At 48.8% G+C, this 18,726-nt stretch overlaps 2 long non-coding RNA genes across 5 annotated transcripts in view; one reads left to right on the top strand and one right to left on the bottom strand.

The window, feature by feature from the left end:
- Positions 1-6,055: 6,055 nt before the first annotated feature.
- Positions 6,056-18,726, top strand: part of LOC139041329 (uncharacterized) — a 77,429-nt gene continuing 64,758 nt past the window's right edge. For 2 of the 3 annotated variants that reach the window (XR_011496266.1, XR_011496265.1), the window contains exons 1-2: positions 6,056-9,518; positions 18,392-18,570. This is a non-coding gene — a long non-coding RNA (uncharacterized lncRNA). The remainder of the gene's footprint in view (positions 9,519-18,391; positions 18,571-18,726) is intronic. The other variant, XR_011496264.1, reaches the window with a different exon arrangement.
- Positions 10,435-18,368, bottom strand: LOC139041328 (uncharacterized). 2 transcript variants are annotated; one of them, XR_011496262.1, is made up of 3 exons: positions 13,538-18,368; positions 13,169-13,252; positions 10,435-11,822 (listed from the first exon to the last, which is right to left on the bottom strand). It is a non-coding gene; the product is annotated as an uncharacterized lncRNA (long non-coding RNA). The 2 variants fall into 2 exon arrangements; XR_011496263.1 differs by lacking the exon at positions 10,435-11,822 and adding an exon at positions 12,182-12,921.

Raw genomic sequence — 18,726 nt, 5'->3', positions numbered from 1 at the left:
TGGCACCACTTAGCAAAAGCCATGCTGTGGTAGGCGCCCCACATATAAAGTAGAGGAAGGTGGGCATGGATGTTAGCTCAAAAAGAGGAGGATTGGCCGTTGAGTAGTTAGCTCAGGGCTAATCTTCCTCAAAAGAAAAAAAAAAGATTTTTGCTCTTCTGTTATCTTCTCTTATCTAACCTCTATTTCCTGCAGACCTTAAGTCCATTTTAATTTTGTGAACTATTTAACAGTCAATAATGGTGTACAACCACAACGTAACACTTTACATACTTGTAGATCAATTATTCAGTCAGTCTTCACTTCTTTAGACTAAACAATATAGTTTCAATTTGCATACGTTCCCTAGGTTATTGCAAAAAAACCCTGTTTCAGTGCGTTTGAAGTATAGAAAAGTGATCCTTTTCAATCACAGTCAATTGCCCAGTTTTTCACTTGAATAAAAGTGAGGTACCATTTAGTTCACAAAGATAATTTTACTTCAAAGATTTACCGCAGTGCCTCTCATCTGGAGCAGTCCTTCTCACCACGCCCAGCCCTATTTCTTTCTTATCAGCCCTTAAACCCACAAGGTGCATTTAAAAATGAGGAATCAAGAATGAAATATAATGGAAATAGCTGCCATGTTAGAAAATGCACCGAGGATCCTTAAAAACCAGGGAGAATAGATTATAGGTTTCTTTAAAATACCAAGTAGGGCAGCTCTGCCTTCAAGTAAGGTGGCGGTGGTGTCTGCTGCAGGAGTGTCTGTGCAGCCACACTTCTCAGGCCTCTATTTGATCCTCTGTGCAGCCTCGGCGCTCATCAGTCACTGGCTCAGGAGCAGCAGTCTTGGAAAGTCGAGCCATGGGGGGCCACGGCTAAGGTATGGAAATGCCCCAGCACATGCTACAAACCACTTCGTTATATTGCGTCAATACTCAGCATTAGCGACTGGGACAGCCCTATTATGTGGCATAAGAGTTAGGGTTTGTAGGTGACCTGCTACCTGTTAGATTCCCATTGCCTTTGTTCTCCTGGAGTGTGGTCTTTGGCCTGCTTTAGGCTGGCCATTTCCCGATTCTACATGTGTAAAATGGAGGCAGTCACACTTGCTCCTACATGGTAATGAGAACAAAAAGGGAAACCTGAATGGAGTGTTGGAAATCCTCAGACCAGGAACATGGGCAGAGTCACAGCGTTGGCCGCCAGAGTGGCTGAGCAACACAGCAAGAACACGGGGGATAAGTGGTGCATTTGGGTGAGCTTATGCGTGGGCCTTTAAAGATTTGGACTTAGGGCTCTGTAGTGTGTATAAATATAATGAAGGCATTAGGGGAACTTTATTCTCTGGGTTCCTCATCTCTTGCCTCCAATCAAGCATGAAGGAAAGATGAAGGAGCTTCCAGTCTAATAATTGGAAGGACTTTAAAAAGTACATTAACATAGAAGATTACATTTTTCTTTTCGAGCAACTTCAAAGCCAACACCAAGGAACTCAATGATGAATTCAGCCGAATTACGTTTCTTACTCCAATGGACAAGATAATAGCAAGGCTTCCAGGCCTCAAGACTCTCCTCTTTCCTTTGGCCATGCCTCAAAATGGTCCTGATTGTTAAGGAGAGATGAATGACAGAAGGTGGCATCTAAAATGGGAACTGCAGGTGACTGTGCCTTTGAGTGGTTCATAACCTACTTGAGAAGAAAGACAGGAAATCAGAGGGCTACAAAACAATGTAGGAAGCACTGTAGGGGAGCAATGTCCAAGGGGGATGGGAAGCAGAAAGGAAGGAGTCAACAGGTCTGGGGGAGAGAGTCAAGAAAGGCTTTATGGGCAGACAGGCTGCTGAGATGAGTCTTGCAGAATCAGTAGAAATTACCAGGTAGACCAGGAGGGGCGGGCATGTGTGAAGGCTGGAGGCCTGTGGGAACTGTGAACAGTTTGTTGAGGCTGGAGCTCAGAGCCCGAGTTCAGATGGTCTTATGTGTTGGTGCCAGGCTCAGTCTGTGTGCACATGGAGACTTGGGAGTGCCATGATCACGTTTCTTAGATCATGTATTTTAGAAAGATATGCTCAGTGGCAGTGTGGAGGTGAATGGGAGGCAAAGTGGTGAGCAAAATAGTTACAGACACTCTCAGGATATAAGAAGGATGACAAGGAGTTGAGGGTGTGTACAAATTTTGGTGGGAAGATGAAGATATACTGAGTTTAAGCGTGCTGTGGGTTTTCAATGTAGAGACATCTGGTATGTTTTGGGGACTAAGAACCCAAGGCACTGTGAAGAGGTCTTTGCTAGAGAAGAAAATTGGAGATCATTCAAATAGAGATGGTGGTGGGAACAAAGGTTGGGTTAAGGTTGCTGAGGGAGCACACGCAGTTGAAGAAGAGGACCCAGGAGGCTCAGGGCACCATCGTCAACTGGACACACAAGGTTTTGTGAAAGGAAGAAAAGCGGAAGAGGGTCGCCCCATGGACACCAAGGGGAGGAGAAAGTTTCAACATGAGGGAGCCATTCCCAGTGTCAAATATTTCAGAAGGACTGAATAAGCTATATCCTGAAAAACGCCCTTTGGAGTACAGACATTTAGGAGGTCTGTGGTAATCAGAGCAAGAAAAATTCCAATGGAACACTTATAGGTAAGGGAAGAAGCCAGCTTTCATTGCATCAAAAATGAATAAGGGAAAAAAGTAGATACAGCAGGAAAGATACGTATAATCAAAAGTGTATGGATGCTTAGCTCTTCTGTCTACAGGTTGTGCAGCTTCAAGCACGGAACAGGCATGAGCACACCTTCAATGGGACAGACAATCTTCTCAGCAGTAGAGAGCTAAAGATAAACAAGACTAAGTCCATGCGCCCGAAGGGCTTTCCATCTGTGGTTCCAGAGAGACACCTGGACAGAGACACCAAAATCCAAACGGTAAATGCTGGACGGAGGCGTCTTTAGCACAAGCCATGATCTGGAGGAAAAAAGACATCATCCTTGCTCTCAAGGAGCTTACCATTTACTTTGCCCCCAGACAGTTATAAAGTAGCAGAAGGGATAAAGCTTTAATAGAGAAATGTTGTACTCTGGGCACCTAGAAAAAAATAAAGTAAGTTTTAAGTGAGAATTGAGGAAGGTCTCCAGGAGAAGGTGGCATTTGATTCAAACCTTGAACAATGGGCTGTAAAGGCTAATGGGATGGCGGAGATGGTCATTTCAGGCAGAGGATGTAATATTTCAAGGAGAGGAAGTTTTAAGGAGAAACCTCTAGAGACACTGTCTTAAAACAAAGGAGTAAGCATCAAGTTTGAATCTAGAGCACAGAGTCAGACTTATTGGAAAAGTTACTTGGATCCAGGCTTTTCATGTCCTCTCGAATCTTCCAGATCGAAGCTTCCTAATTGCTCTTGGACGGAGGGCTGGCTCCACACCATGAAGAAAGCATCAACACTTCATCTTCCCTAGGGCATATCCCCGTAGCTCTGTGATTAGGGCACTGGAACAAGCCTACCCTTTGTTTCTGTGTGTGCACATTCGTGTGCACATTCTTGATGAATCTGTCTTATGCTTGGGACAGTGTTCCTTGGCAATGACATCACATTGGCATCAAGGAAAATAAAATGATCATGTTGGCCTACATTGGTTAGAGATAACTAAGTAAAATCTGCAATGAACTCATGCTTTAGGGCCCTGTTTCCGGTTCTATCATGAAGAGCACACATTCTTTCTCTTAAAAAGACCTCATGGCTTGATTTAAGTGTTCGTTTTTGAAAACATTGGATTGTATTGAAAATATTGTATAAAGATAGAGCCTTGGTACAAAATATAGGAATGCGAGGTTTAGACATAATTGGATAAATTTTAAAACCTCATATCCCAACTTCTAATTAAGGTAAGGGAGCTTAATTTAAACAAATAAATGTTAGAGTTGACTCACAACGTACAGACAAGACCATAATTTAAAAATGTAATCGTCGTCCTTCCTATTTCAGACGTTATCCTGGTCTGAATTTCTAGCCCTGTTCTCTCTATACAAGAGGCTCAGTGAGCTGAGGTTTTGGCCTGCTTTAGCAGCCACTTTTCTGGCACGCTGCAGGACAGAATACAGAACAATCAAATCAGCCTCTAAGTTGGCCCAAAACATCAAGTGGGCCTGGACATGATGGTATATTTTCAGGCACATATAAACTTGGCCTGTATTCTTCGGTCTGGCACCACTCTGGATCAGTAAATAAGGTTTTTGAAAAGCCCAAACAAACCATAAGGAAATCCTGCATTCTGAAACAAAAGGTATAAAAACTAAGTAAAGACACACACTGCCATTGTCTGGTTTGCCAGGATGTGAGCCGCTGCCTTGGGAGAAAGATAACATGAAAGACGCCATAATTGCAGGGCCAAGACTACGGGGCCCATGCAAACAGGACGAAAAAATAGCAAGAAAGAAGCGTTCCATGTGCTTTCAGTCAGGCCAGGGGGGAAAAAAACTCAAAAGAGCAGCTCTCTCTTGAACTTGTTCAAGAAATGGAGACACAGGGGGAGGAAAATGAGAAAGAACACACCAGAACAAAGTTAAAGTTTTCAGGAAAAACATGAGGGTGGGAGAAAAAAAAAGGCAGAATGATTTAATGCCAGCCAAAGGAACTAAGGGAATAGGGTGTGTTTTTATAAACATGTTTGCTTTTTTTTTTTTTTTTTGTTCAGGGGGAGGAGTGTGGAAAAAGAAAAAGCAGGCCCACTTAATGAATGAGGAGGGAGCTGAAACCTAACTGATTCCATATTAGCTGAGCTTTTCAACTGCTTTGAAAGAAAATTTATCTTAAAAGAGAAAAATAAAGATAAAGGGGAAAGACAATTGGGAAATAATGAAGATGTTGTCAATAAACTATTGATAAGAGGGATTAAGGGAGTATTTAGAGAAACAGAAGACATGCAAACGAGAGGCTGAAATAATACCCACGCCACGGTATGCGGTGGAAGTAGCTAAAGAATTTGCAACACCACAGTGGCTTTTTTTCTTAATATCACCCAGTAGCATATAGGAGGTACTAAGAGCAGGTGTCTTATTATATCACGTCTCATATTAATATCTTTCATGATGAATGCATTAATAGTTCTCAGGGTCGTACGCATTAGTCTGGCCTCCTCTCTCAGTAGCAATGTGATAGGATTGACTAAAGCAAAAGATGTTAAAATGTTTTTGGGCACTAAATAAAAACAGAAACACATTTCCCAATAAAAAAGACGGAAACAGAGGCATTGAGTAATCAAAGGAATTGTTGAAGATCAAATACCAAGTCAATGGCTAAGTTATGACCCATTTTCTAGAATTCAGACATCTTCCAAAATAAGAGCAAGCACAGAAGGTGACCTGGGTCTCAGGTGTTGATGCAGGCGTGCCAGTGCAGAAGAGGGGAGTTGTCTCACGTTTTAGCTGCAGCCACTAGCACTGGGAGCCATTTTGGAAGTGGACCTTGTCTGCATTCATAACGTCACCACTGCTGTTGCCTGGTTTTTCCAGCTGTCTTCCTGCTCTGAGATACACTCAGCCAATGGCAGAGCTAAAAATATGACCACAAAATCATTCTTTCACCCCCTACCCCAAAACAAATTTCAGGACTCCCACTATCCTTTGTGTATTGCAAAATAATTCTGTGCCTGCCCCTTTACCCCACTAGAGCTTCAGTCAAGGAGAGGAGTGAACTGTTTTACTGGTTTCTGCACATAGACCAGACCAAGGGAGAAATTAACCTGCAGAAGGCGATAACTGAATGCAGGTTTTGAGAATTTAGATGACAAGGAAGTCAAGGTGGTTAGTCAAAGCCCCCACACGCCTTATGAGCATCTCTGGCTGAATCACCCAGTCCTGAGCTGGCGGACAACAGATACAGGCCTACACTACATCCCAGATTGGTCTCTGGGGGCCCCTCCAGCTTTGGCCCCTCCAAACCTTGCAGTGCCTCTGAGGCCTCCCTGCTCACACCTGTTACTCATTCCCAGCCACCTGATCTGAAGCGTTGTCAGGGTCAGTGTTTTTATTCTGCCTGCTCTGTTGTGCTGATGGATCAATGACAGTGAGCAAAGAACAAACTGTGCCAAAGAAGAATGTCCTCTTCTCCTAGGCTGACTCAGCTTGGAACAGGAAGACAGGGGGCATCTGGCATTTGGTGAAGCCCTGATTGTCTCCTACGAAATATTAACTGAAAATGGATGTGCGCTGGCCTGCTTCTGAGAAGGTCACCCAGGTTGAATTTGAAAGGCAGAGGCGCTGTGTCAACAAAGGGAAGCGATAAGCAGCACACCGTTTCTCTGAGCTAATGTGTCCGCTTGTGTACCACGGGATCGGTTTTATATCTCTCTGCAGATCGGTGTGTTTTTATGACAACCATTTCCATAGCAACCAGGTGTCCAGACACTAAATGGATCTCAAGGATATTAAATCTCAGCCTGGTGAGGGAAGCCCACTGTGACGGCAGTTTCCTTGGAGCCGTTTCCTATTGAGAGCTGATGGGCAGGCTCAGGAGACCTGGTGCGGCTCCCCTAAGGCCAGCTCTGCAGAGGGACAGCCATGATGGGAGACGAGACTTTTTGTTATCATTTTTACTAACGATCCAGAAGGAAGGGTAAATAGCAGGTAATTAAACTCACATGAACCTAAACAGGAAGGTGTTACAAACATTAGCGGAAAAATCATGTCAGTGGTGGTGGAAGAAATAACCAAATGTGAATGGTTCTGGAAAGCCCCAGGTTGGTACATTTAGGGGCCAATATTCCAACATGAGAGGGTAGAAGAGATTTACAATGCAGGAATTATTTGAGAAGATCAGGGAGAGAAAGACAACAATTAAGTTTAAAACAGCAAAACCACACAGGAGCACAGAGCGAAGGGCGCTGAGGGCAATCGGCAGCACAGTTCCGGCTGAGCCAAAGCTTAGGTCCAGTCATTGAGATATGCTCCCCCCTGGGGGGTTCAGGTGAGCCCTGAGAGATCATCCGGGGAAGAAGAGCAGGGAAATGGCAGGGATGCAGGAAGGGATGACGGGGAGCGCGTGGAGTAGCATCTTCTTATGGCGGCTCCTTATGGCTGGATGCAGCAATGGCACGAGTGACATCAGGTTCTCCCCAAAGGTGAGCCTGGCCAACTCTGAGCCCTGCCCTCAACAGTCACACTCCACCTAGGGCTTCTTTTGTTTTCAAGTGTTGCCCATGTGCTAACTGCATAAGGAGGGCAGGCAGAACCGGAAGGAAAGAAGGCACAGCTGATGAAATGGAACACAGGAAGAAGTTTCCTGAGTGGTGTCTAAATAGGCTGCAAATGGCCTTTTGGAGAACTCCCTTGCCTGTCATAACCTAATCCAGGACCCATCTAGGCGGGGTGGCCTCCTGGGGAGGTAACACACAGGAGTGAGGGAGGAGGGCGAGGCTGACATGCTCCTTTCTTCCTCTCTATAATCGTTCTCTCAGCCCATGATTCATGGAGCTGCATTTTAAATGTGTGGTTTGTCTATTGCATGAGGATGCTTGGATCCCCTAAACTAGGTGTGTCTGTTGAAGACAGCCATCCTTTCCCAGAGGAAAGGTAGGGGTTAAATCCGTAACTGTCAGCGTGTTTGGCAACAAAATAAAAGGAAACCACATTCTCCATGAATGAAGGAAGAAGCAGGAGGAAGGTAGTTTTTTCTTTTTCTTTTTTTAAAACATGAGTAAGATCCTCAATATGTTTGAGATTATTTAGCAAATTCTCTAAAAGGAGCCCTGGGTCACTACCCAACAGATCATGGATGTAGAAACCACATTCTTCCAACTTCCCTTCCCTCCTGGACCCCAGAGATAGCAGGTTGGGTGTCGTGGGGGTCTCTGTTTAGTTAACCATTAACAATTCATAAAAGTCCAGACCCCCGCACCATAAGTCCAGTCCTCGGAATGTTATTAGAAAATCCTATTTCTGGTCTGTTATGAAACAGAGGTTTTGATGTGCTGCCAGGTTTATGGGGAACTCTGGAAACAGAACACTTGCTGCTCTGAGAAGCTGGGGCCGGTGGGTGTTACATAAAGCTTTCCTAGCAACTCAGGTTTATCACAGAATGTGAGGCTGCAGTGGAAAAAAAGCAAACGAGTTAATGCAAAACATGAGCCAACCCACTATCCCCATTTGCTCCAAGGCCAGCCAGCAAATTCGTGGGAGTGATTTTAACCCATGGTGCCCCGGCATGCCCGGGACTCCCGTGGGCTGCAGGTTCAGCCCAAGAATGCCTGGGCAGCTCAGAGCTGAAAGGCACCTTCACACAGACCTCACAGAACGCGAAGCAGCTCTTTTTGCCTCTGAACCAGTTTCTCATTGAAATTCACACAGACACATCTTTCCCCCTTCTTTGGGCCGCTCCCAATTTCTCTGGGCACTGGAGGAGTGGAAGGGAGGAAGGTCATGTCGTCGAAGCCCAGCCAAGTGAAATGCATCTGATGGCGCGACTGTGTGTCTGAAGTCAACGGATAAGAATCTCGTTTCTAAACTCTTGGATCCCAAATTATGCAGATTAGGATCGAATCCTTTTCCAGTGATAGCTGCCAACTTTCGTGGGGTTTCTGAAAAGCATATATCCAGTTAATTGTTTTAACTCTCCCAAGGCCAGGAAGGTAGGGGTGGGTGAGGAGACCTGGGAGCAGAAACCACACAAAGTACCATTTCCAAGGGGCAAATCAAGGCCAATGGCCTGTCGTGATCTACTTACACACAATAACCCAGACCGCAATGGTGTAAAGAAGAGAGAAAGCTTGCCTAGCCCTGAGGACCAATCTAACATGTTGGACTGGGTTGGGGTTGGGGGGCCCATGTCAAGAGGGGAGATGGTTGAGTCGAAACTCAAGAGGAGAGGGGAAAGGCAGTTGGAGAGAAGTGTGGCCTTGGTGGGCAGCCCCTGACCTAAGGCGTCTGTCTGTGTGGTGCCACTGGACCAGGGCTCAGTGTCCACTTGCTGGATGTTCAGTGAGAGGAGCACCACTTCATTTGGGAAGGAAAAGAAGGGTTTTATAGAATCCTAGAGTCCCCTATCCATGCGATGGCAGTCATCCAGTGGGTGGATAATCTTCCGGTACATAAATCAGATTGGCCGAAATCTAGAGGGTCCATATCCTCCACTCGTTTGCTGAAGACAGTGAAGGGGGTGAAAAGGGTAAAAGCTACTGGTTTGCCTTAAAACAAAGAAACAAACCCAAGACATCCTGGTTGGATTTGCAGTTGAATTTACCTAGTAGAAGGTGAATTTCTATTTTAGGAAGTCCTTGAAAAGTCACCAGAAATCCAGAAAAGAATTTGCACAGAGACACTTCTTAAAAGATTGTATTGAAAATGAAAAGAAAAAAATAGATGGAGAACACTAAAAGAAGGCAGCAGACCTGCCCAAGGACAGTGGAGTCCAGCCACAGACCCTGGTACCAGTAGATCTTATTATGCTCACTTAATAATAAGAAGGGGAACCCTCTGCAGAAGCCTTCACCCAAGGATTCCTGCCCCGCCCGCAGGTGGGGGCGCCTGCCTACAGACCTCCGATGCTGGTGAGTGCCTGGTGGTGGAAAGCTGTCCGCAGCCAGCATGGCCATAATGAGCCACTTTCAATTGAAATGAGATCAATACTACTCATTTTTCTCTTGCTGGCTCCCGAGTGATTCATGAATCTGAAAACTAGTTCATGAATCAGAGTGAGATGGGGTGGGGGTGGGGGCAGGGCGGGGGCACATTTGTGCAGTCAGCGAACCTCCATTCCTTTCATGAACCCAGCCATTAGTTGCATAACGCTCCCCTGCCTGCTGGTTTAAACCAGTCTTTTCGGAAGCAGCTTTTGGCTTCTACCGATTCACCTCTTTTTCTTCTTGAAAGGGAAAGAATGACAGTGTGTACTGATTGTGCGTCCGTCTGTCTTGGTGGTTATATTCATGCCTTTTGTGTAGCTGTGGGTGCGTGTGGATGTGTGCGCGTGCATGATGGTCTCTGTGTGCACCTCGTCTATGTGTATGTGCGCGCGTGTGTGTGAGAACAAGCAACGTGTGGCCAGCTTCGGGCCCTTTAAACCTGAACAGGAGCCAAGTCCATTTCTCAGCGGAGCTTCGTAAGGAAGCTCGAGATGCGGCAGTTGGAAACCACAGCCCTGTGAGCGCTGATTACAGCCTGCTAAGGAAAATGAGATTTTTATCTCACAGGAATTCAGTTATAAAAATAAAATACAACGTCTGGCTTGATTCAGCTAAATGTACAAGCACCAGGGCGTTTTTAATTTAACAAGAGATGCTGGACAAGAAGAATGACCTAAAACGTTGCGTTTAAGGAAAGTCAGAGGAGAGGGGGCGGCTACAGGAAGGAAGTAGGAGTGGAGGGGTGTGTGTGTGTGTGTGTGTGTGTGTGTGTGTGTTTTGAGAGACAGAGAGAGAGAGATGGAGGGAGAGCGGGAGGGAGGGAGGTGGAGAGAGAGAAAAAACCACCCTGCTGGCAAATGAATGCGGCAGGGATGATGTCATTGGAACAGTTGGAGGAGAGAAGAGAAAAACAACTCGGGCTGTGCTAATCCTGTTTGCTGCCCTGAAGGGAATGGAAGGCGGCCAAGGCAGGGAGTTCTGGGAAACCATATAAGGGTGCCAAACAAGCTTTGCCGCCAACATTAGGAACTGACAGCTTTGTTCTTTGTAACTTGGCTGCCCGCCAGAGGCCTCATTTCAGCTCTGCGGCATGATTACCCTGGCCGGCCGCCAGCCCCGCGCTGAGAGCTCCTTTTCTTCTCTCCGAGCCTTTTTTTTTTCCTCTTTCCCTTTGCCAAACATGCAGCAGTTACCATGGCAGTCGAAAGTAAAGTTTAAAAAAAACACGACCAAGCAGAGAGGCACGCCTTTATCCAGATGTGCCACATGAGCAGAGAGAAAAGGCAGTTAACCTATTCATCAGGCCGTTGACTAAAGAAGAAAACGCTGGAGCTCTAGCTGTCAAGCGCGGGGAGGTGACTCCAGGATAAACAGAGAGGACCGTGGCAGAGACACGGCCTGGCCCGAGCTGTTTACGGAGAGAGGGGGCTGGCTCCCAGGCCTTGTTTTCCTTCTCTCTCCCTCTCTCTCTGTTTTCCTGAGGCATTGTGGAGTGCGTAATGTGAAACGGAAAATGTCATGATTTCCACTGGGAATGAGTCCACGGTTTTGAGAAAGCTCCAGAAACTCCCAGTCCATAAAGCCCTAAAGGGAGCAGGAAGGAGGGGAGAGGGCGTGGACGGTCACATCGGCCCCTGGTCACCAAGGTGAACCAGTGAGCAAGGGCTGGCCCGTGGCCATGGCCAAAGGGCTCTGCTGGCTGCTGGAGCACAGCCAAGTGATGGTCCCGGGGTTCCAGGCTGTGCTGGGGTTCTGGGGTGCAGCAGAGGAGCACTCTGGGGTTTTCGGCACAGCGGGAGCCTGACTGGCTCACGGAGTCCTGGAACCCGAGGGACTAGGCCGTCCTTTTTGCCACTTGGAGAAGCACCGGTAGTTTCGCTTTATAAGAGGACTCTGTGAAGAGTTCAGTCTACTATTTTTAATCGGGTTCGTTTTTCACCTGCTTGGAAAGTGGAACACCTCCTGGGAGGTGACAAGTCGTGATCAAAGGCAAGTCTCCAGGCAGATAGCTGGTGGGTGTCCGAGGCAAAGGTTACTTAGAAGTGGAGGCTGGGTTGCCAGCTTCCCCCACTGCAGAATCTGACACTCCTCATCCTTAGGGTTCAGCAAGATTCTCAGAAAGGCCTCTTCTGGTTCTAGAAGCTGCCACGGCAGGGGCTGACTTGGCTGTTTCCTGGCCCATTCCGTTGGAAGACGGAAAGGCCAAAGCAGAGGCTGTTCTAACAAGGCCTGCGTAGAACAAACCAGCCGATTGTTAGCTTCACGCGGACCACAACCGGCCCGCGGAAAGGGGCCTCCTCTGCCTTTCAAGGGCCTGTGTGATCGCCTCTCATGTCCACGGATAGAAGCGGAGGTGCCAGGAAGGAAACAGCTCCAGGTCGTGGAGGGAAAAGTTGGCAAGCAGGACATGGGTCCCAGCAGCCTCGGTTCCTGCGCCTGCTGCCTTCGTCCCAGGCTCGCTGCCTTTCCCAGGAGGCCTGAGGCTCCACTGGCAGGAAGTCATTGACCTCTTTGGGGAGGTTCCCCAGGCAGAGCACTGCCAGTCTCCTCGCCCATCCCGGCTGGGCAGAAGCCCCACACTTCACTGCCCCCAGAACCCCATGGCCCCCCTGCCCCCACGTGTCCCGGCTGTTACTGGTACTGAGGACATGGCCATGGAAACCCCGGTTTCTGAAAAATTAGGTACAGAATGGGCGTTTGGGGTTTGGGATGAAACTGCACGTTGTTGTCCCCTCTCCCTAAGTGGCGACTCAAAACCAGGGGCAAGCAGGTCTCTCACCTCAGAGCCGGGAGCTCCGGCGTCGCCAGAGCAGCCACCCTGAGTGAGGAAGGCTCCGCAGGGAGCTGACACCGCTCCACCCGGGGCCTGGCAGAGCCACATCCCTGGCTCCTGAGCTGACTCAAGGGAGGGAAATGCTCACTGGTGACTTTCTAGAAGCAACACTGAGTCAGACGGCTTTGTGTCCTTTTTGGCGCATCAGAGACCTGGCGTCACAGTATATCTGAGCCTATGAAACCCCACGGCCTCCGCTTATGTGCTCAGCATGTGTCCCCAGATTCTGCGTGGAAAACCAACCTCTGGCCGGAATGTCTGAACCTGCCCTTCCCACCTCAGACAAGGGTGGAAATCTGAGTCCTGGGTCTTGTTTCCAGAGGTCCTGCCTCCTCTCCTAGAGTCTGTAAGTAGAGAAGGGCGAGGCAGAGGAACAGGCTGTTTCCTTGGGGAAGGGACAGCTCCTGTGCGCCTCCTCCAGCCTGGAGCACGCAGGTCACCTGGCCCCGCAGAGGGGAATCTTGTTCTTCCAGGGCTCCTCTTTCCTCAGGACCCCTGAATTTGACATGGCACGTATGAAACAGCAGAAAAACCATTACCCTCGCTTACAGATTAATGTAGGTTTCCTATTAGGTTTGTCAGGCAGACAGAAAAGGAGGATCCTGGGGGATTTTTCTTTCCTGAGAAACCAAGAGAAAGCAAAAGCAGATCTGTGCGGGGGTGTGCCTGGGCGTGGGGTGGTCGATGCACTTGCAGCAGCAACAGAGACTGAAAGCAGCCACAGTATTTGCAAACAGCTTACCTGCTCGTGTTCTCCTGTGATCTCCCATTTCTGGTGCTGGTTTTTCACCCTCCTTGAGAAGCCCAGTTTAATTTCTTGCTTCACCTGCATGGTAAAAATAATTACACACAGACATTAAGCCGGCACTAGGAATCAATATACAGAGAGATTCCGTCTTTGCCTTCAGTCATCACAAGACTTTGCAGCCATAAAGAGAAAGCATTTAAAATACATCTCTTTGTAGACAGACAAACGAAACTCCTCACCAGCCTTGTAGCTGGAGAGAAGCCTTTGTATGTTAGTGAAAGTCAAGTGTTGGAACTTCAGATAAGGCTCTGCCCCGGATTTCAGGGAGTCAAGGGCCTAAGTGAAGGATGCTAGGATGCTCACCTTAATCGAATGCTCTAACTTCAGACGCGGGCTCCACAGTGTTGCTGCTGCTTTAGCAGACGCAGGATCCTTCTCCATTACCCGGAGCTCAAGCCTAAACCAGAGAGGGCACAAAGAGGACCCTGGGGAGGCGCCAACAGCCCCAGCACCCAGAACCCCCATCCACACGCTGCCTTCCCCCGCAGACAGCTCTCCCTGAAGTCCGAGGACCCTGGGCGTTTAGCATGGGCCATCCGCACAGGGAGGGAAAGCCAGTGGCCATTTGCTTAAATGGCTTTTACAGCTCCACCTCCCTGGGTTTGGAGAGTTTGAAGACTGATCCAGGTGGTGAGAGGTAGTTGCGCCATCGGTCCCCAGATCCGTGTTGGGAAGTTTGCAAAATCAGCTGGGCCCTGAGAAGCATGCTCGGACTACTTCTAACAGAGATGAGCAGAAAAACTGCCACTTAGGAAACTGGTTTCAATGATTTTTAAGAGACTTGGGTTTTCACTAACGTTTGAACGTTCATGATATGACATACTGCATCTTGCATCTTCCTGCATCGCCCTGGTACGGGTGGTCCCGAGGTGGACCAGCTGACGCACACATAAATGGATCTTTGGGTATTTAAAACTATGCCACCTAGACACCTCTGGGATTAGTCAACAGGTTCATTGATTTATCTCTCTAGCTTGTTCTACTGGTGCAACAAGGCCTTCACTGCAAGACAGAGAGGGGAAGAGCTCCATCACGTTTGTGGGTCAGGCCATACGCACCTCTGTCCTGGTATGTGACCCTTGCAACATCCCAGAAGGCTGCGGGGGCAGCTGCTGTCAGTGCCACCTCGAGATGAAGACTAGCCATTCAGGTTGACAGGTCCAGGGCCACAGAGGTGGGTGGCAGGGGTGGGTCTCGAGTCCTCCTACAGGCCCTGACTGGGGCCACCTCTGAGGTGGGCCCAAGTGAAGACCAATAGGGGACCAGGCCCCAGCTGCTTCCCTGAAGAAGCCCAACCCAGATTGCCAGCAGAAATACCTTATGTGACCATAAGCCGGGCACTGACTCTCAGATTGCTTCCTGGTCCTTTTATATTTACACAAGAAGGCATCTATTAAAACCAGGAATGTTCTTTCCTGCCACAGAGAGTCCTGGTGCATAAATCCATGCTGACGTCACACACAGCACTTCCATCTGCCTGTTTGTGATCAACCTGAGACAGGACCTGAAGGACAAAGGGATGTTTCCCTCACTTGTCTGCAGGGAAGGGCCAAGAGGCTGGAGAGGCCCAGTTGAAGGGGTCACTAAGGTACCAGGGCCTGGAGGCTCTTCCCTCCAGCTGAGGGCTGGCCTCTCCAGCCCCTGGATGAAGAGGGAACCTGGTGACCTTGGGCAAGTCACATACTTCTCTGATTATCTCAATTTCCCCGTTTTGGTAGATGACATCTCTAAAGCATTTGACGATTCCACAATCAAGTGAGAGCTATGGGAGACATAGCTGTATGGCAGTGCTGAATGGATAGTGAAGATGGCAGATGCCATCAGCATTTGAAGGATGGAAAGCGCTTATTAGCTCTGCCAGTGAGTGGGCTGGTCTCTCGAGGCCAGGCACCGAGGGCTCAGTTTCCATGTGTTCCACACATGTGCAGAGTTATAATCAAGCTACGTAAGGACAAATGAGCAGCTCCATAAGTGCTGGTTCGCAAATGTGTGGCCTCTGTGTGTCTTGCTTTCCACCCAGTGTGAGCTCTTTGAGGGCCGAGGCTGCATTGCAGGGTTCCCCTGTGTCCTCTGTAGAACCTGGCAGGACGCAAGTCCTTGTTGGAAGTACCAAAAATATCTTCTTGCTGGGCTGAACACTGCGAGAAGGAATGCGACCTTGTGACCTTAGCTGCACAGTCTGGACTCAGGGAAGTCCCTGCAGTGGGCACCAAATTCCAGCTCCTCAGACAAATCGAGCTTAGCTTTAAAGATGGCTGAAAACGCAGGTGGTCTCAGGGCCACGTGGCCCCACCGGAGCAGCTGTGATGGAACAGCTCACCCGGCCATCTTCCACCCCAGAGAGGAAGAGGCCTGCAACAGACCAGAAAATGACCCACTCAGTCATGCTGCTTACTTATGGCCCCAAACTGGAGCATTTAATTCTCTAACTGTGGCTTTTATTGTAGTGGCATGCGCATTTGCATCACTTTATGTGCCATAACAGTGGAGAGGCTGGTTTTTGGTTTTTTGTTTTTAAAGATAATGAGAAAAGTCTCTAACATTCAGCCAGAACGTATCCTTGTGGCTGGTGTAGATTTTTAGCCAAGTGATACTGTATAAAATCAGGAAAAGGCAAACATGTGGATTATCTACATCTCCTCTTAACTGCAGGAGATAACATAAAACTGCAGGAAGTACCCAGCGAAAGGAATACAAGCAGTCTATTCAGCCCCCAGCTCCTCCCCTGCCTGCCCCAGGAACTCCCTTCCGCAGATTAGGATGGGCAAGCTGAGAAACACACACCCTGCCCCCGTGCCTTGTCCCTGCTGGGCTGGGCTCCTATTTCCTCAGCGTCTGTGTTGTATCTGCTGGAGTTTATGTCAGGCAGGTGAAGCGGCTCCGGCGAAAGTCACAGGCTGGCTTTGGCCGCCTGGATTTTGTCCAACTCATGCACTCTTATTGTACATTACTTATGTGCAAGTCCACCTGCAGAGGAATGTGATCTTAGGGAGGTCAAGAAAAGTGACAGCTGGGCCAGCCCAGTGGCATAGTGGTTAAAGTTCATGCCCTCTGCTTCGGCGGCCCAGGATTTGCAGGTTTGGATCCCGGGCACAGACCCACATACTGCTCATTAAGCCACGCTGTGGCAGCGTCCCACATACAAAATATAGGAAGATTGGCACAGATATTAGCTCTGCGACAATCTTCCTCAAGCAAAAAAGAGGAAGACTAGCAATAGATGTTAGCTCAGAGCCAATCTTCCTCACCAAAAAAGGAAGAAAGAAAGAAAAGTGATGGAGACAGCCTGCCTTGATTCTTTGGGAGAATTCTGATTAGTAAGAATGGCCTGTGATTAAGGAGAATGGTGCCTAGTCTCCAGGTGGGTATTCCTGCCCAGACCCACCAAGTATGGTTGGGCAGGGCTGTCTCCTTGTCAACGGTGCCCCCGGAGACATTTATTGCACTCCCGCCCTGCACAGCAGTCCATGGCAACCTTGCTCTGCCTGGCTCCAGGGCGGACTCAGCCCTCCTGAGGCAGCAGTTGGTGGGCAGGAGGGGGTCTCCTCGGCTCACCCAAACCCAGAGGTAGTCCACGCCAACTCCCAGAGCAAGCTACAGCTGCATTTTAGGTCCCACTGGAGGCCATTTATGGAAATTTGTGGATTAGCTAAGTGAGGTCTGGGAACTGGATCCAACTTAGAGATAGGAAAGCCCATCCTGTGCCGTGGCCTTCTGCAGACCAGAGAGAGTGGGCTTCCCAGCCGAGGGTTTGTCACTCAGAGACAAACTTGGGCATGTCTTCTCCCTCCAGGGCAGCCTTCCTGATGGGGTAGGCTCACCAAACCGCAGGTCCCAGAGAGGGCTGTGCATAGCCTCAGGGAGCACAGAGGCTTCCTTCCCAGCAAGGGCAGGAGAAACCCCAGAGGTGCTTCTCCTGGAGCGGATGCTCAGGAGAGCCTGGGATCTCTGTAAATGCAGAGCGAGACCGGAACAGCACAGACCCAGGCAGCTGCCTGGAGGAAGGAACCACCACCAACCAAACCCCTTGCAATGCGAGTGCTCTACAATTTCCAAAATGCGCTCAAAGCTATGTTCTCCATCGAGGGAAGGACATCTTGTCGCTGCACACCGTTCCTGATGTTCTAAACCAAACAGCCAGAAACGTGAAGATAAAACAAAAGGAGAGGCCAGCCTGGTGGCGCAGAGTGTAAGTTTGCACGTTCCAGTTCGGCAGCTGAGGGTTCGCCAGCTCGGATCCCAAGTGTGGACCTACACACCACTTGTCAAGCCATGCTGTGGCAGGCGTCCCACATATAAAGTAGAGGAAGATGGGCACAGATGTTAGCCCAGGGCCAGGCTTCCTCAGCAAAAAGAGGAGGATTGGCGGCAGATGTTAGCTCAGGGCTAATCTTCCTAAAATAAAATAAAAACTTGGAAAAAAAAACCCAAAAGGAACCAACAGAAACAAATCCGTCCATCCTCCAGCTTCTCACAGCAGACTCAGCTCTGACACTGGGAATGAGGAAGACAAGAAGACCCTGCCAGGTCAGTCCTCTGACGTCCTCATTGATCCGATTCTTTCACCATCAAAGGGGAACGCGGTAAAACCAGCAGGAGCGGAAAAAAGACGAAAAGAACAAGAGCGAGTGGGGAGACCGGTGCTGAGTCACGCTTTTACAGGGACCCAGGTTTGAGGCCTTTGCTGGCGGCAAATAATGAAAATCTAACCATCGCTCTTTCCAGCATTCTCATTGATGAATAAACGCAAGAACTGGTCTATTTGTATATATGTACGTCTACGTGATTCATTAGAACTCACAAAAATATTTACTCAGTTGGGAATTAGAATCAACAATCCCAAAGTTAGAAGAACAGCACTGTAGATGGTAATTTCAAATTTCTAATGGAAAAACATTCCGTCTCTGCCTCTTAAGATGGCAGAGGCTATGTGTGTGTTGAAGGTGTTGGGACAGGAAGGGACCCTCACCTGGACTCTAAGCCACCAGCCCACCCAGCCACGTGCAGGAGGCTGGCAGCACAGGCCCAGGGCCTGGTTGGGGATGTCCCTCGTGGGCCCTCCCACTTTGCTCTCCTCTTCACCCTGGCTTGTCCCTACCACTGTGTTCTTGCATCTTTCTTGTTCCTGATCCCACAGGCTTTTTCTCCCATTTCCAGGCTTCCTTGTGGAAATCTGTCTTCTTTGACTGTGCCCTGGGATACGGGACATGGTGGACGTGATGCTGTCCTGCTCCAGGCCACCAAGGATAACCTCCCTGGGACCGCAACTCTCCCCCTGTGCCCAGAGGGCCTGGGGCAGCAGCTCCTCAAGTAGGGAGGCATCCTTCACTTAACAGGTATGAACCAGCACCCATCCCCTGCCGGGCCCTCCACCTGCCTTGGAGAGACAGCAGAGAACATGAAGGGCCTGTTCCCACGGAGCCCCCAGTGTAGTGGGCAGGACCGAGAATCAAGAAATAACCACACACAGAAACTAGGAAATACCGCACAGT

Source organism: Equus asinus, chromosome 2 (genome assembly GCF_041296235.1).
Source record: "Equus asinus isolate D_3611 breed Donkey chromosome 2, EquAss-T2T_v2, whole genome shotgun sequence".
Taxonomy (NCBI): domain Eukaryota; kingdom Metazoa; phylum Chordata; class Mammalia; order Perissodactyla; family Equidae; genus Equus; species Equus asinus.
The sequence above is the reverse complement of the archived record's forward strand: the minus strand, read 5'-3'. Positions and strand labels throughout refer to the sequence as shown.